This window comes from Ovis canadensis, chromosome 9, assembly GCF_042477335.2.
Source record: "Ovis canadensis isolate MfBH-ARS-UI-01 breed Bighorn chromosome 9, ARS-UI_OviCan_v2, whole genome shotgun sequence".
NCBI classification, from domain to species: domain Eukaryota; kingdom Metazoa; phylum Chordata; class Mammalia; order Artiodactyla; family Bovidae; genus Ovis; species Ovis canadensis.
Window position 1 is genome coordinate 48,737,231 of NC_091253.1, and position 16,561 is coordinate 48,753,791.

Genomic DNA, 16,561 nt, shown 5'->3' on the forward strand with positions numbered 1-16,561 from the left:
GTGATTTTTCTTATGAACTAGGCATTGGTAAATTTGGAAAATGAGATGACATGTTAAGATCTTGGGGATAATATAATATGTCAAATTATTAGAAAAATAAAAACTTTAATGTACAAATATCTATTAAGTAAAAGTTAAAGTGGTAATTAAAAAAAACAGGCCCACACAGTTTGAGAACTAATTTTAATGAGTTATTAATGACCATAAATACAGGTTGTTATTAATGACCATAAATACAGGTTGTTATTAATGACTATAAATACAGGTTGTTACAAAAAAACAGGAAAGTGATACATCTCATTTAATGAGGCTATCGAAATTACTTATTTTAAAAACAAGGACATTATAATTGAAGAATACACAAGTTTAAAATAAATTTCAAATTCTACTTTTGCCCATTAAGGATTACTATTATTACCATGGGAATTGCTCTCCCTGCAAAACTACAAAACAAGGTAAAAATATATGAAAACAGAGCAGGATTATAATCTCCAAGAAAAGGGGAAAATAAAGTCAGCTTTATGATTCACCAAATATTCCTCCTAGAGGTAGTTCCCAGCCTGCATTATAGATGGAAACGCAAACAAAGCTCAATAGTCTCCCTGTGTTGAGTAGATAGTAATTGGAGTTTAGCAATCCAAGGAGCCTTGAACTATATACTTGGGGCAGGGGCGTCTTGAGAGGAGGGATCTGCACAGAGAAATAGTTCTGTGGGTCTACAGAGGAATCTCTTTGAGATTTCCACTAATATGTGAAACATTCTATCATAATAGAATCACCAGAAACCAGTAGGCTGAACAATTTATAGGGCTTCACACAAGGTTGTGAATAGTCTGTGTTGTCACCAGCCATAGTGAACAGACCTCATAAGAATGGGGTGTTAGAGTTCTTGTGCAATGAAACTTTTTCCTTAATAGTAAAATTAATTGAACACTAGAGGAAAAAAGGCTGCCCTGGATTAACAGTAAAAAAATATAAAAGAAAACCTTGAGAAATTCAGACAGCTCGAAGGCAACTGCATGTCAGAACAAAGCTGAATATTCTTTAAAGAAATATGTCCAGTGTAAATGAGATAATCTAGAATACAAACAAAAATTGTTAGGCATTTAAAAAAGCAGAATAATGTGACTTGTGGGGTGTGTGTGTGTGTGTGTGTGTGTGTGTGTGTGTTCAGTTGTGTCTGACTCTTTGCGACTCCATGTGACTCCATGGACTGCAGCCTGCCAGGCTCTTCTGTCCATGGAATTTTCCAGGCAAGAATACTGGAGTGGGTTGCCACTTTCTATTCCAGGGGATCTTCCCTAGCCAGAGATCAAACCCATGTCTCTTCCATCTCCTGCAATAGTAAGTGGGTTCTTTACCACTGGCACCACCTGAGAAACCCAAATATGATTCATAACTGAGATTAATATCAACCAATAAAACAGAAATTAGAGAGAGATGATGAAATTAGCAGAAAAGAACACTGACATTTATTGCTCCTTGTGAACAAGAAAGTTAAACATATACAAACAGATAAAGAGAGGAAAAAGAAGGAATAAAAACAGAAATGAAATGGAACGTCTAAAAGTGAAAAATAAAATATCTAAAATTAGATACTGCAGTACATTAGACACTACAAAAAAAAAGATAAGTGAACTAAAGACAAAGCAATAAAAATCTATAAAAATGAGGCACAAAGTGAAAAATAAAATTAAAATCAGTGTTTCCCTATGAAATAATGTCAAGCAGTTAACATAGTGTATGACCAAATTTAGAATGAGAGTAGGAGTAAGAGAAAAAAAATCAAGAAACAGGGGCTGAAATTTTACACCCATGGCGGATTCATGTCAATGTATGGCAAAACCAATACCGTATTGTAAAGTAAAATAAAGTAAAAATAAAACTTTTTTAAAATAATAATTAATTAATTAATTAATTTCCTCTATCTGGAACTGTAAAAAAAAAAAGAAAAGAAAAGAACTGGAGCAGGAAATTGTAACTAACTAGGTCAGAAAAAAAAAAACAAGTTTTTTCGTAATACATGTGAATATGGAGTTGTTTCTTTTTATTACACTAATATTTATGAATATGTAATGTCTTAATTCTGATAAAAGGTAGCTTTATGCAAGTTATCTCAAGTTTATGGAAGCCTTCCTACACGTATTTTGAGATATAGTTTCTATAAAACATGAAACATGCATAGTTTGCCTTTATCTACTTTGCAAATGTAGTGGATGAATCTCATATGAGTCCTTAATAAAAATTTATTTCTTTAGCTCTGATCCAAGAAGTCAAAAGTCAAAGGAAATGAGTCACAACAATTAATGCAGGTACAAATATCTACCTTTATAAACCACCTTTGGTAAAGCTGTTTATGTAAATTGAAGTCTGACTTGACTTGCCTATTCATTACTCTGCCAATTTATTTTTTAATATAAATTTATTTATTTTAATTGGAGGTTAATTACTTTACAGTACTGTATTGGTTTTGCCTTATTTTTGCAATTCATTCTTTTCCTTGTTCTTGCTTTTTTTTCATCTCGGACTTCTCGCAAGAATTTTTACTGGCAAGACTAAAACACCATAGAGGATGTCTACATTTTCCTTCAACATCATCACTGGAGAGAATCACTTGCTTACAAATTCACTCTACTAAATTAAAAGCTCAACCTCACCCAAACTTTCACGCACAAAAAGCTAAAGATACCTTGTAGGTTACTCAGATTGCTCATATCAGTGTGGTAAGGTAAAGACGGAGTATAAACAGTAAAGGAGAAATGTTGTAATAAGGGATTGTTTTCTTAACACGTGTACACCCATGGCGGATTCATGTTGATGTATGGCAAAACCAATACAGTATTGTAAAGTAAAATAAAGTAAAATAAATAAATAATAAAATAAAAAATAAAAAATAAAATGAATTAATAAAAAATAAAATTCAAAAAAAAAAAAAAGAAACAGGGGCTGAAATTTTTCAAATTTGGAGAAAGCTATCAATCCACAGAACCAAGAAGCTCAGAAATCACAAAGCATCCCTTTCAGTTCAGTTCAGTTGCTCAGCAGTGTCCAACTCTTTTCAACTCCATGGACTGCAGCACACCTGGCCTCCCTGTCCATCACCAACTCCCGGAGTTTACTCAAACCCATGTCCATCAAGTCAGTGATGCCATCCAACCATCTTATTCTCTGTCATCCTCTTCTTCTCTCACCTTCAATCCTTCCCAGCATCAGGGTCTTTTCCAATGAGTCAGTTTACGCATCAGGTGGCCAAAGTATTGAAGTTTCAGCTTCAGCATCAGTCCTTCCAATAAATATTCAGGACTGATTTGATTTAGGATGGAATGGTTGGATCTTCTTGCAGTCCGAGGGACTTTCAAGAGTCTTCTCAAATACCACACTTCAAAAGCATCAATTCTTTGGTGCTCAGCTTTCTTTACAGTCCAACTCTCACATCCATATATCGCTAATGGAAAAACTATAGCTTTGACTAGACATATTGTGTTGCAAAGTAATGTCTTTGCTTTTTAATATGCTGTCTAAGTTGGTCATAACTTTTCTTCCAAGGAGCAAGCGTCTTTTAATCTCATGGCTGCAATCACCATCTGCACTGATTTTGGAGCCCCCCAAAATGAAGTCTGTCACTGTTTCCACTGTTTCCCCATCTATTTGCCATGAAGTGATGGGACTGGATGCCAGGATCTTAATTTTCTGAATGTTGAGTTTTAAGCCAACTTTTCCACTCTCCTCTTTCATTTTCATCAAGAGGCTCTTTATTTCTTCTTCACTTTCTTCCATAAGGGTGGTGTCATCTGCATATCTGAAGTTATTGATAGTTCTCCCGGCAATCTTGATTCCAGCTTGTGCTTCATCCAGTCCAACATTTCTCATGATGTATTCTGCATATAAGTTAAATAAGCAGGGTGACAATATACAGCCTTGATGTACTCCTTTCCCAATTTGGAACCAGTCTGTTGTTCCATGTCCAGTTCTAACTGTTGCTTCTTGACATGCATACAGATTTCTCAGGAGGCAGGTCAGGTGGTCTGGCATTCCCATCTCTTTCAGAATTTTCCAGAGCTTATTGTGATCCACACAGTCAAAGGCTTTGGCATAGTCAATAAAGCAGAAGAAGATGTTTTTCTGGAGCTCTCTTGTTTTTTCAGTGATCCAACAGATGTTGTCAATTTGATCTCTGGTTCCTCTGCCTTTTCTAAATCCAGCTTGAACATCTGGAAGTTCATGTACCACTGAAGCCTGGCTTGGAGAATTTTGAATATTACTTTTCTAGTGTGTGAAATGAGTGTGATTGTGCGGTAGTCTGAACATTCTCTGGTATTGTCTTTCTTTGGGATTGGAATGAAAATTGACCTTTTCCAGTCCTGTGGCCACTGCTGAGTTTTCCAAATTTGCTGGCATATCGAGTGGAGCACTTTCACAGCATCATCTTTTAGGAGTTGAAATGGCTCAACTGGTATTCCATCAATTCCACTGGCTTTGTTTGTAATGATGCTTCCTAAGACCCACTTGACCTCACATTCCAGGATGTCTGGTTCTAGGTGAGTGATCACACCATCATAATTATCTGGGTCTTGCAGATCTTTTTTGTATAAAATTATGCCAATGATATTTAAAATTATACTAAAGGGAAAGACTTTAAAAGCAATCAAAGAGCAATGTATTATATACAGAGAACGAAAAATACAACCTTTAAAAATGTATATGCATCCATCAGAAGATAGCAAGATACGTAGAGCATTAAAGGGCTTAAAAGACGAATTTTAAAGCAAATCAGTAATAGTGGGGGACTTTAACACCATACTTATACCAGTGGATAGATCATCTAGACAGAAAATCAGTAAGGAAATACTGTACTTAAGAAATCACTAGACCAAATGTACTTCATAGATAATCTACAGAACATCCTATCTAAAAGCATCAGAATACACATTCTTCTCAAGTGATCTAGGACAAATCACACGTTAGGTCACAAAGCAATACTCAATAAAGAAAATCATAACAGGCATCTTCTCTGATCACAATGGTATGAAACTAGAAATCGATCACAAGAAAAAACAATGTGATACTGAGCAATTGCTGGATCACTAAAGCAATCAAAAGAGAAATTAAAAATGCCTTGAAACAAAACCATAAATATGATGTACCAAAATCTACCTCAAGAAATGAGAAAAAAAAAATTTTTTTTAACAAATTAACTTTGTACCTAAAGGAATGAGAAAAGGAAAAACAAATTCCAAAATTCGTTATTGGGAGAAAAAAATGAATCAGAGTGGAAGTAAATAAAATCAACTAAAAAACAAATAAAAGATTAATACAAGTTAGAGCTGTTCTTTGAAAGATAAATAAAATTGACAAACCTTTAGCTAGATTAACCAAGAATAAAAAAGACTCAATATCTGAGATAAAAGAGGAGAAGTTACTCTGATACTATAGAAATATAAATGATCATAAGAGATGAAGAATTACATGGCAATGAACAGGATAACTGAGAAGAAATGGATGAAGTCCTAGAAACAAATCTTCCAAGATATATCATGAAGAAATTAAAAATCTGAATAGACCAAATACTAGTTAGGAGAATGAAACAGTAATCAAAAATCTCCTAACAAACAAAAGCCCAGGTACCAGATGGTTTAACTGGAGTACTCTACAAAATACTCAAATAAGATTTAATACTTATTCTCAAACTCTTCCAAAAATATGAAAGGAAGAACACCTTCCAAATACATGTTATGAAGCCAGCATTACCCTGACACCAAAACCACACAAGGATAGTGCACACACACACACACACACACACACACACACAGGCTATGAACCAATATCCTTGATGGATAATAGATGCCAAAATCTTCAACAAAATACTAGTAAACCAAATCCAACAATATGTGTAAAGATTACACAGTATCATTAAGTGGGGCTTTTTTCCAGGGGTGCAAGGATGGCTCAACATCTGCAAATTAATCAACATGAAACCTCATACTACAATAACAAAATAAAAGAATAAAAATCATAGGATCACTTCAATAGATACAAAATAAAAGCATTTGACAAAATTTAAGAACCATTTATGATAAAGCTTTTCTTAACATGGGCAGAGAGGAAAGGTACTTCAACATAACAAAGTCCATGTATGACAGATTCACAGTTGACACCATAGTCTGATGAGAACTGAAACTTCTCCTCTAAGATCAACAGTAAGACAAGAATGCCCATTCTTGGCCTTTTTTTTCAACACAGTATTGGAAAGCCTAGCCACTGCAGTTACACAAGGCTAGGCTTGCAAATGCAGCCAAATTAGAAAGGATAAATTTAAACTATCACTATTTGCAGATGACATGATATTATATAGAAAGAATCCCAAAGACTCTACTAAAAAGAAAAAAAAAAAGACTGTTAGAACCAATGAATGAATTTCATTGCAGGAAACAAAACCAGAAATCCATAATATCAAAAAGAATAAAATAACTAGGAATTAATTTAACCAACGAGATGAAAGACAAATACATTGAAAACTATGACTCTGGTAAAGGAAATTGAAAAAGAAGGTACAAATAAACAAAGATAGTTCATGCTCCTGGATTGGAAGAATAATGTTAAAATGTCCATATGAAAGGAGAGAAGGTTAGCACTCCCCTTGACAAGGATGGAAGAGGCTCTCGGGCCTGACAACACGCATACAGTTAAGGCATTGCCACCTTCTTCATGGCATCTAACCACAGTTTTTAATACAGTATACTAACGCATATATATGGAATTTAGAAAGATGGTAACGATAACCCTGTATGCTAGACAGCAAAAGAGACACAGATGTATAGAACAGTCTTTTGGACTCTGTGGGAGAGGGAAAGGGTGGGATGATTTGGGAGAATGGCATTGAAACATGTATAATATCATATAAGAAACAAATTGCCAGTCTAGGTTCGATGCAGGGTGCAGGATGCTTGGGCCTGGTGCACTGGGATGACCCGGAGGGATGATGTCTGGGGGAGGTGGGAGGAGGGTTTGGGATCAGGAACACATGTACACCCATGGCAGATTCATGTTGATGCGTGGCAAAACCAATACAATATTGTAAAGTAAAAACAATAATAAATTTTTAAAAAATAAAGAAAAAAAGTCCATATTACCCAAAGCAATTTACCAACTCAATACAATCCCTATTAAAATTCCAATAGCACATTTCGTAGAACTAAAACAAATAATCCAAAATCTGTATGAAACCACAAACGATGGGGAATAGCCAAAACAATTTTGAGAAAGAAGAACAAAATATCCATTGAGACACTTGGTCCATGCCAAAAAGTTCTTGAAATTTGGTCCTGTCCAAAACGTCCATTGAGATGCTTGGTTCTAGCCAAAACTTCCATTAAGATGTTTGGTTTGTGCCAAAAAGATCTTTTAAATTTGGTCTTGTTCTAAATGTCCTTTGAAACATTTGGTCAATGATTTGTTAAATAACATAAACATTTAACTTTATTATATTTATTTATGTTATTTTTATTGTAATTCATTATGAATTCTGAGTTTCAGATTTATTCTTGTTCTTCTTCATCATGAAGTTCAGCATGGTTACTCTTAAGGCCAGTGATCAGGAAGATCCCTTGGAATAGAAAATGGCAACCCACTCCAGTATTCTTGCCTTGAAAACTCCATAAACAGAGGAACCTGGAGGGCAGAGGAAGCTACAGTCCATGGATTTGCAAAGAGTCAGACACGACTGAGCACACACACACACACATATATTGACCTGATTATTGGCTTTATATTCATTATATCTATTAAGAATTTTGGTTTTGCAAATTTAACTTAACAAGTATTGTGAAGTTGTTGGCAGTATTTGAGTGTGACTATCAAGGCCCTGAGTGATAATTTGCTCATTGCTTTGCTGTTCAATTTGTAAAATACTTCAATAAATCTCCAAATTGAAGGATGAGGCATAACTATTGTCACTTCACCAACTCTTGAAATTTTGCTATACCAACCTTCCACTGCATTAATTTTTCTTTCTGTTGTTGTTCAGTCACTCAGTCATGCCCAACTCTTTGCGATACCATGGACTGCAACACGTCAGCCTTCCCTGTCCTTTATCATGTCACAGAGATTTCTCAAACTCATGTCCATTGAGTGAGTGATGCTATCCAACCATCTCATCCTCTGTTGTCCCTTTCTCTTCCTGCCCTCAATCTTTCCCAGCATCAGGGTCTTTTCCAATCAGTCAGCTCTTCGCATCAGGTGGCCAAAGTATTGGAGCTTTATCTTTCCAAACCAGGGGTTGAACCTGCATCTCTTATCTCTTGCTTTGACAGGCGAGTTCTTTATCACCAGCGCCACCTGGGAAGCCCTCTTTTTCTGTGCATTTCTTTAACTGTAGGACTCTTCCTTTGTACACATATTTAATGTAAATACCATTCTTCTGCAAGAGTTCAATATTGACCCATATACCTAACTCTACGTGCCATTAACAGGTAGCTTTGTGTGAGTGCTAATTCCCTCAGTCACGTCCTACTCTTTGCGACTCCCTGGACTTTAGCCCGCTAGGCTTCTCTGTCCTTTGGATTCTCCAGGCAAAGATACTGGAGTGGGTTGCCATTTGTCTTCCAGGGGATCTTTCTGAGCCAGGGATTGAACCCGCATCTCTTATGTCTCCTGCATTGGCAGACAAGTTCTTTACCACTAGCTTCACCAAAGCAAAAATGGTTATTATTACCAAAAGAGACACAACACAATTATTGCATCAATGAAACTTTATACTATTTTATATGTATTAATCCTGTAAGCCCAAAGCATAAACATTAAGTGCTTTTTGAACCCAGTCACATTTTCTAACCATGGATCTTACTACCAAATATCAGGAACCATTTGGCCTGGATAAATATGCTCATGGATGTTTTTGATAGGACAAAATTTTAAGAATATTTGGATTGAATGTCTTATTGAATATTTTGAATAGAACTAAATGTATGTTGATCTCTACTAGAAGCCTTACCACTTCACTAAGGAGATAAAAAATTAAAGTCAAAATATTGAAAATGAATAAGGAAAAATGTATTTTTAGACCACATTATTGTATAAGTAAAGCATTTTTTTAAATTTACAAAAGAGTTTTAGTTTATGAAGTTTCTGAGATGTGAGATCAATGTACAACAATTATATTTGCATGCAATTCAGTTCAGTCACTCAGTCGTGTCCAAATCTTTGCTACCCCATGCACTGCATCATACCAGCCTTCCCTATTCATGACCATCTCCCAGAGCTTGCCCAAACTCATGTCCATCGAGTCAGTGATACCATCCACCCATCTCATCTTCTGTTGCCCCCTTCTTCTCTTGCCTTCAATCTTTTCCAGTATTAGGGTCTTTACCAAAGAGTCAGTTCTTTGCATCAGGTGGCCAAATACTGGAGTTTCAGCTTCAGCATCAGTCCTTCCAACGAATATTCAGGACTGATTTCATTTAGGATAGACTGGTGGATCTCCTTGCAGTCCAAGGGACTCTCAAGAATCTTCTCCAACACCACAGTTCAAAAGCATCAATTCTTTGGTGCTCAGCTTTCTTTATAGTCCAGCTCTCACATCCATACATGACTACTGGAAAAACCATATATTTGACTAGACAGCCTTTTTTTTACAAAGTAATATTTCTAGGTTTTTTAGTATGCTGTCTAGGTTGGTCATAGGTTTTCTTCCAAGGAGCAAGTGCCTTCTAAATTCATGGCAGCAGTCACCATCTGAAGTTATTTTGGAGTCCCCCAAAATAAAGTCTGTCACAGTTTCCATTGTTTCACCATCTATTTCCCATGAAGTGATGAGACCAGATGCAATGATCTTAGTTTTTTGAATGCTGAGTTTTAAGCCAGATTTTTCACTCTCCTTTTTGATTTTCATCAAAAGGCTCTTTAGTTCTTTGCTTTCTGCCATAAGGTGGTATCATCTGCATATCCGAGGTTATTGATAGTTCTCCCAGCAATCTTGATTCCAGCTTGCGCTTCATCCAGTCCAACATTTCTCATAATGTAGTCTGCAAATAAGTTAAATATGCAGGGTGACAATATACAGCCTTGATGTACTCCTTTCCCAATTTGGAACCAGTCTGTTGTTCCATGTCCAGTTCTAACTGTTGCTTCCTGACCTGCATACAGATTTCTCAGGAGGCAGGTCAGGTGGTCTGGTATTCCCATCTCTTTCAGAATTTTCCAGAGCTTGTTGTGATTCACACAGTCAAAGGCTTTGGCATAGTCAATAAAGCAGAAGAAGATGTTTTTCTGGAACTCTCTTATTTTTTCAGTGATTCAACAGATGTTGTCAATTTGACCTCTGGTTCCTCCACCTTTTCTAAATCCAGCTTGAACATCAGGGAGTTCACGGTTCATGTATCATTGAAGCGTGGCTTGGAGAATTTTGAGCATTATTTTGCTAGCTGTGAGATGAGTGCAACTGTATGGTAGTTTGAACATTCTCTGGCGTTGCCTTTCTTTGGGATTGAAATGAAAATTGACCTTTACCAGTCCTGTGGCCACTGCTGAGTTTTCCTAATTTGCTGGCATATTGAGTGGAGCACTTTCACAGCATCATCTTTTAGGATCTGAAATATCTCAACTAGAATTCCATCACCTCCACTAGCTTTGTTTGTAGTGATGCTTCCTAACGCCCCTGTGACTTCGCATTCTAGGATGTCTGGCTCTAGGTGAATGATCACACCATCATGATTATCTGGGTCATGAAAATGTTTTTTGTATAGTTCTTCTGTGTGTTCTTGCCACCTCTTCTTAATATTTTTTGCATCTGTTAGGTCCATACCATTTCTGTCCTTTATTGAGCCCATCTTTGTATGAAATGATCCCTTGGTATCTCTGATTTTCTTGAAGAGATCTCTAGTCTTTTGCACTCTATTGTTTCCCTCTATTACTTTGCATTGATCACTGAGGAAGTCTTTCTTATCTCTCCTTGCTATTCTTTGGAACCCTGTATTCCAATGGGTATAGCTTTCCTTTTCTCCTTTGTCTTTCCCTTCTCTTCATTTCACAGCTATTTGTAAGGCCTACTCTGACAACCATTTTGCCTTTTTGCATTTGATTTTTTTTTGTGTGGTCTTGATTTCATCTTATAGTCTTGATCACTGCCTCCTATACAATCAAATGAACTTCCATCCATAGTTCTTCAGACACTCTGTCTATCAGATCTAATCCCTTGAATCTGTTTGTCACTGCCACTGTATAATCATTCAGTTCAGTTCAGTCACTCAGCCGTGTCTGACTCTTTGCAACCCCATGAATTGCAGCACCCCAGGCCTCCCTGTCCATCACCATCTCCCGGAGTTCACTCAGACTCACGTCCATCGAGTCCATGATGCCATCCAGCCATCTCATCCTCTGTCATCCCCTTCTCCTCCTGCCCCCAATCCCTCCCAGCATCAGAGTCTTTTCCAATGAGTCAACTCTTCGCATGAGGTGGCCAAAGTACTGGAGCTTCAGCTTTAGCATCATTCCTTCCAAAGAAATCCCAGGGTTGATCTCCTTCAGAATGGACTGGTTGGATCTCCTTGCAGTCCAAGGGACTCTCAAGAGTCTTCTCCAACACCACAGTTCAAAAGCATCAATTCTTTGGCGCTCAGCCTTCTTCACAGTCCAACTCTCACATCCATACATGACCACAGGAAAAACCATAGCCTTGACTAGATGGACCTTAGTCGGCAAAGTAATGTCTCTGCTTTTGAATATACTATCTAGGTTGGTCATAACTTTTCTTCCAAGGACTAAGCCTCTTTTAATTTCATGGCTGCAATCACCATCTGAAGTGATTTTGGAGCCCAAAAAAATAAAGTCTGACAGTTTCCACTGTTTCCCCATCTATTTCCCATGAAGTGATGGGACCGGATGCCACGATCTTTGTTTTCTGAATGTTGAGCTTTAAGCCAACTTTTTCGCTCTCCTCTTTCACCTTCATCAAGAGGCTTTTTAGTTCCTCTTCACTTTCTGCCATAAGGGTGGTGTCATCTGCATATCTGAGGTTCTTGATATTTCTCCCGGCAATCTTTATTCCAGTTTGTGTTTCTTCCAGTCCAGCGTTTCTCATGATGTACTCTGCATATAAGTTAAATCAGCAGGGTGACAATATACAGCCTTGATGTACTCCTTTTCCTATTTGGAACCAGTCTGTTGTTCCATGTCCAGTTCTAACTGTTGCTTCCTGACCTGCATACAGATTTCTCAAGAGGCAGGTCAGGTGGTCTGGTATTCCCATCTCTTGAAGAATTTTCCACAGTTTCTTGTGATCCACACAGTCAAAGGCTTTGGCATAGTCAATAAAGCAGAAATAGATGTTTTTCTGGAACTCTCTTGCTTTTTTGATGATCCAGTAGACGTTGGCAATTTGATCTGGTTCCTCTGCCTTTTCTAAAACCAGCTTGAACATCAGGGAGTTCATGGTTCACGTATTGCTGAAGCCTGGCTTGGAGAATTTTGAGCATTACTTTACTAGTGTGTGAGATAAGTGCAATTGTGCGGTAGTTTGAGCATTCTTTGGCATTGCCTTTCTTTGGGACTGGAATGAAAACTGACCTTTTCCAGTCCTGTGGCCACTGCTGAGTTTTCTAAATTTGCTGGCATATTGAGTGCAGCACTTTCACAGCATCATCTTCCAGGATTTGAAACAGCTCAACTGGAATTCCATCACCTCCACTAGCTTTGTTCATAGCGATGCTTTCTAAGGCCCACTTGACTTCACATTCCAGGATGTCTGTATCTGGATGAGTGATCACATCATCATGATTATCTGGGTCATGAAGATCTTTTTTGTACAGTTCTTCTGTGTATTCTTGCCACCTCTTCTTAATATCTTCTGCTCAAGTTAGGTCCAGACCATTTCTGTCCTTTATCGAGCCCATCTTTGGATGAAATGTTCCCTTGGTATTTCTAATTTTCTTAAAGAGATCTCTAGTCTTTCCCATTCTGTTCTTTTCCTCTATTTCTTTGTATTGATCACTGAAGAAGGCTTTCTTCTCTCTTCTTGCTATTCTTTGGAACTCTGTATTCAGATGCTTGTATCTTTCCTTTTCTCCTTTGCCTTTCACCTCTCTTCTTTTAACAGCTATTTGTAAGGCCTCCCCAGACAGCCATTTTGCTTTTTTGCATTTCTTTTCCATGGGGATGGTCTTCATCCCTGTCTCCTGTACAATGTCATGAACCTCATTCCATAGTTCATCAGGCACTCAATCTGTCAGATCTAGGCCCTTAAATCTATTTCTCACTTCTACTGTATAATCATAAGGGATTTGATTTAGGTCATACCTGAATGGTCTAATGGTTTTCCCTACTTTCTTCAATTTGAGTCTGAATTTGGCAATAAGGAGTTCATGATCTGAGCCACAGTCAGCTCCTGGTCTTGTTTTTGTTGACTATATAGAGCTTCTCCATCTTTGGCTGCAAAGAATATAATCAATCTGATTTCGGTGTTGACCATCTTTGGTCATACCTGAATGGTCTAGTGGTTTTCCCTGAAGGAAAGAAAGTGAAGTCCCTCAGTCATGTCTGACTCTGCGACCCCATGGACTGTAGCCCACCAGGCTCCTCCATCCATGGGATTCTCCAGGCAAGAATACTGGAGTGGGTTGCCATTTCCTTCTCCAGGGTATCTTCACGACCCAGGGATCGAACCCAGGTCTCCTGCATTGCAGGCAGACTCTTTAGCCTCTGAGCCAGTCTGAATTTTGCAATAAGGAATTCATGTTCTGGGCCACAGTCAGCCTCTGGTCTTGTTTTTGCTGACTGTGTGGAGCTTCTCCATATTTGGCTGCAAAGAATAGAATCAATCTAATTTTGGTATTGACCATCTGGTGATGTCCATGTGTAGAGTTTTCTCTTGTGTTGTTGGAAGAGGGTGTTTGCTATGACCAGTGCATTCTCTTGGCAAAACTCTGTCAGCCTTTGCTCTGCTTCATTCGGTACACCAAGGCCAAATTTGCCTATTACTCCAGGTATCTCTTGACTTCCTGTTTTTGTATTCCAGTCCCCTATAATGAAAAGGACATCTTTTTTGGCAGTTAGTTCTAAAAGGTCTTGTAGGTTTTCATAGAACTGTTCAACTTCAGCTTCTTCAGCATTACTGGTAGAGGCATACACTTGGATAACTGTGATATTGAATGGTTTGCCTTGGAAATGAACAGAGATCATTCTGTTGTTTTTTGAGACTGTGATTTTCATGCTTCCCTCTAATGGATAAAGATAAGCGGCTTATGGAAGCATCCTGGTGGGAGAGACTGACTGGGGGGAAAATTGGGGCTTGTTCTGATGAGCTGGGCCTAGCTCAGCAAATCTTTAATCCAATTTTCTATTGATGGCGTCTGTGTTCCCTCCCTGTTGTTTGACCTGAGGCCAGGGGTGGGGTGGGGTGGAGTAATGAAGATAATGGCAGTTCAGTTCAGTTTAGTTTAGTCCCTCAGTCGTGTCCAACTCTTTGCGACCCCATGAATCGCAGCATGCCAGGCTTCCCTGTCCACCACCAACTCCCGGAGTTCACTCAGATTCAAGTCCATCGAGTCAGTGATGCCATCCAGCCATCTCATCCTCGGTCGTCCCCTTCTCCTCCTGCCCCCAATCCCTCCCAGCATCAGAGTCTTTTTCAATGAGTCAACTCTTCCCATGAAGTAGCCAAAGTACTGGAGTTTCAGCTTCAGCATCATTCCTTCCAAAGAAATCCCAGGGCTGATCTCCTTCAGAATGGACTAGTTGTATCTCCTTGCAGTCCAAGGGACTCTCAAGAGTCTTCTCCAACACCACAGTTCAAAAGCATCAATTCTTCAGTGCTCAGCCTTCTTCACAGCCCAACTCTCACATCCATACACGACCACAGGAAAAACCATAGCCTTGACAAGACGGACCATAGCCTTGACAAGACGAACAAGACGGCAAAGTAATGTCTCTGCTTTTGAATATGCTATCCAGGTTGGTCATAACTTTTCTTCCAAGGAGAAAGCGTCTTTTAATTTCATGGCTGCAATCACCATCTGAAGTGATTTTGGAGCCCCCCAAAATAAATTCTGTCACTGTTTCAACTGTTTCCCCATCTATTTGCACCTGTTGCAAATGTTGCTGAAACAATTAAATATTTTTAAAGAAAAATAATAAACTTTAATTTCTACATCACATCACAAATGAAAATTCATTTAACATGCATCATAGACTGAAACATGAAACAAAAAACTATAAATTTTCTATAAGTTAAAATAGGAGAGAAATCATTAAACCTCTGTTTAGGCTAAGATTTCTCAGATAGGACACAAAAACCACCAAACCATAGGTATATATTAATATTTACTATTATTTAAATATTTAAAATCTTAAAATTTATTAATAAATTAGACTGCATCAAAATGAAAACCTTTTGCTCTTTAAAACACTATCAGAAAATTAAAAGGCAAGTCATAGATTGGAAGGATATACATTTGAAGCTTTCTTATCCAGAATGTAAAAGTTAATTCTTCACTCCACTGAAAAGATATATAAATGACCAAAGAGCACATTAAAATGCTCATTATTCATTAGTTATTAAGGAATTGCAAATTAAGAGTACAATGAGATACAAAAAGTGTATTTAAAAATACCACATCTTTATACATTTTGGATTATTCCAGGATCCCAAGAATGGTCTCATTAGGAAATGCTCAAAAATAACAGGAAAACTTCAGTAGATAAAGAAACATGAATTGTTAACTTTAATATATGATTTAAAAAATTAAGTGATGAATGATAAAACAAGGAAAAGTAGGGACCTTCTTAACTTAATAAAGGTCCAGTTGCAAAAATTTTTACCAAACATGGTTAAAACCAAGAAAGAAAAAATAATAATTTCCTTTAAGACAAGGAGCCAGATATATTTAAACAATATCTTTAAGAATAGGGAGTTGGATATGGTTTCTAACCACTAATAAGACAGGGAACTAGTTGAGGATGATCACTATCTTTGTTTTTGCCCAGCATAGTAGTGTTTAGGTCTTGGACAATGTAATTGGGAAAGAAAAGTGACGAGGCATGAAGGAAAAGAATACTTGAGCATATTTACAGAAACCCAATCAGAATGAGCAGAGAAGCTAATAAGATTTGTAAAGCTTAATTAGTCTGTAGTCTGATAAAAATTCATTGTTGTTGCTGTTGTGCTTTCATTTGGGAAAAATATTCTAGAGGAACATGGAATGCTGTGAAACAAGAGGTAGAAGGGATTCATCTTGGGCTAGGCTTGGATTCTTTCTGAAGGACACTGAGGAAGTCTGAGGGAAGTAAGGATGAATCTCAACTGGCTTGTTTTTAAGAAGAACTTGAAAGATGCAGGCATGAGCTAGGGATTTTGTGCTTTCTTAAATTAATGGCTAAATAATTTGGAATCCCCTATGCTTAATAGCAAAACAGATGAGGTGCATCATTGGGAAGAAAGCAGTGATCACTCAAAGTGCGTTCTTAACGTCATTTTACAACTGTGGCATGACCTTTGTAGATACAAGGTTGTTAACTTTGCAGCTGACTTTATCTGTGTCTTCCCTACCATGCTGATTAATGGCCTGGCTGCTTT

At 37.6% G+C, this 16,561-nt stretch overlaps 1 non-coding gene across 1 annotated transcript; it reads left to right on the forward strand.

Annotated features, from left to right (window-relative positions):
* Positions 1 to 6,601: 6,601 nt before the first annotated feature.
* LOC138446336 (U6atac minor spliceosomal RNA) lies at positions 6,602 to 6,728 on the forward strand. Its single transcript, XR_011259276.1, has one exon. It is a non-coding gene; the product is annotated as a U6atac minor spliceosomal RNA (small nuclear RNA).
* Positions 6,729 to 16,561: the final 9,833 nt, after the last annotated feature.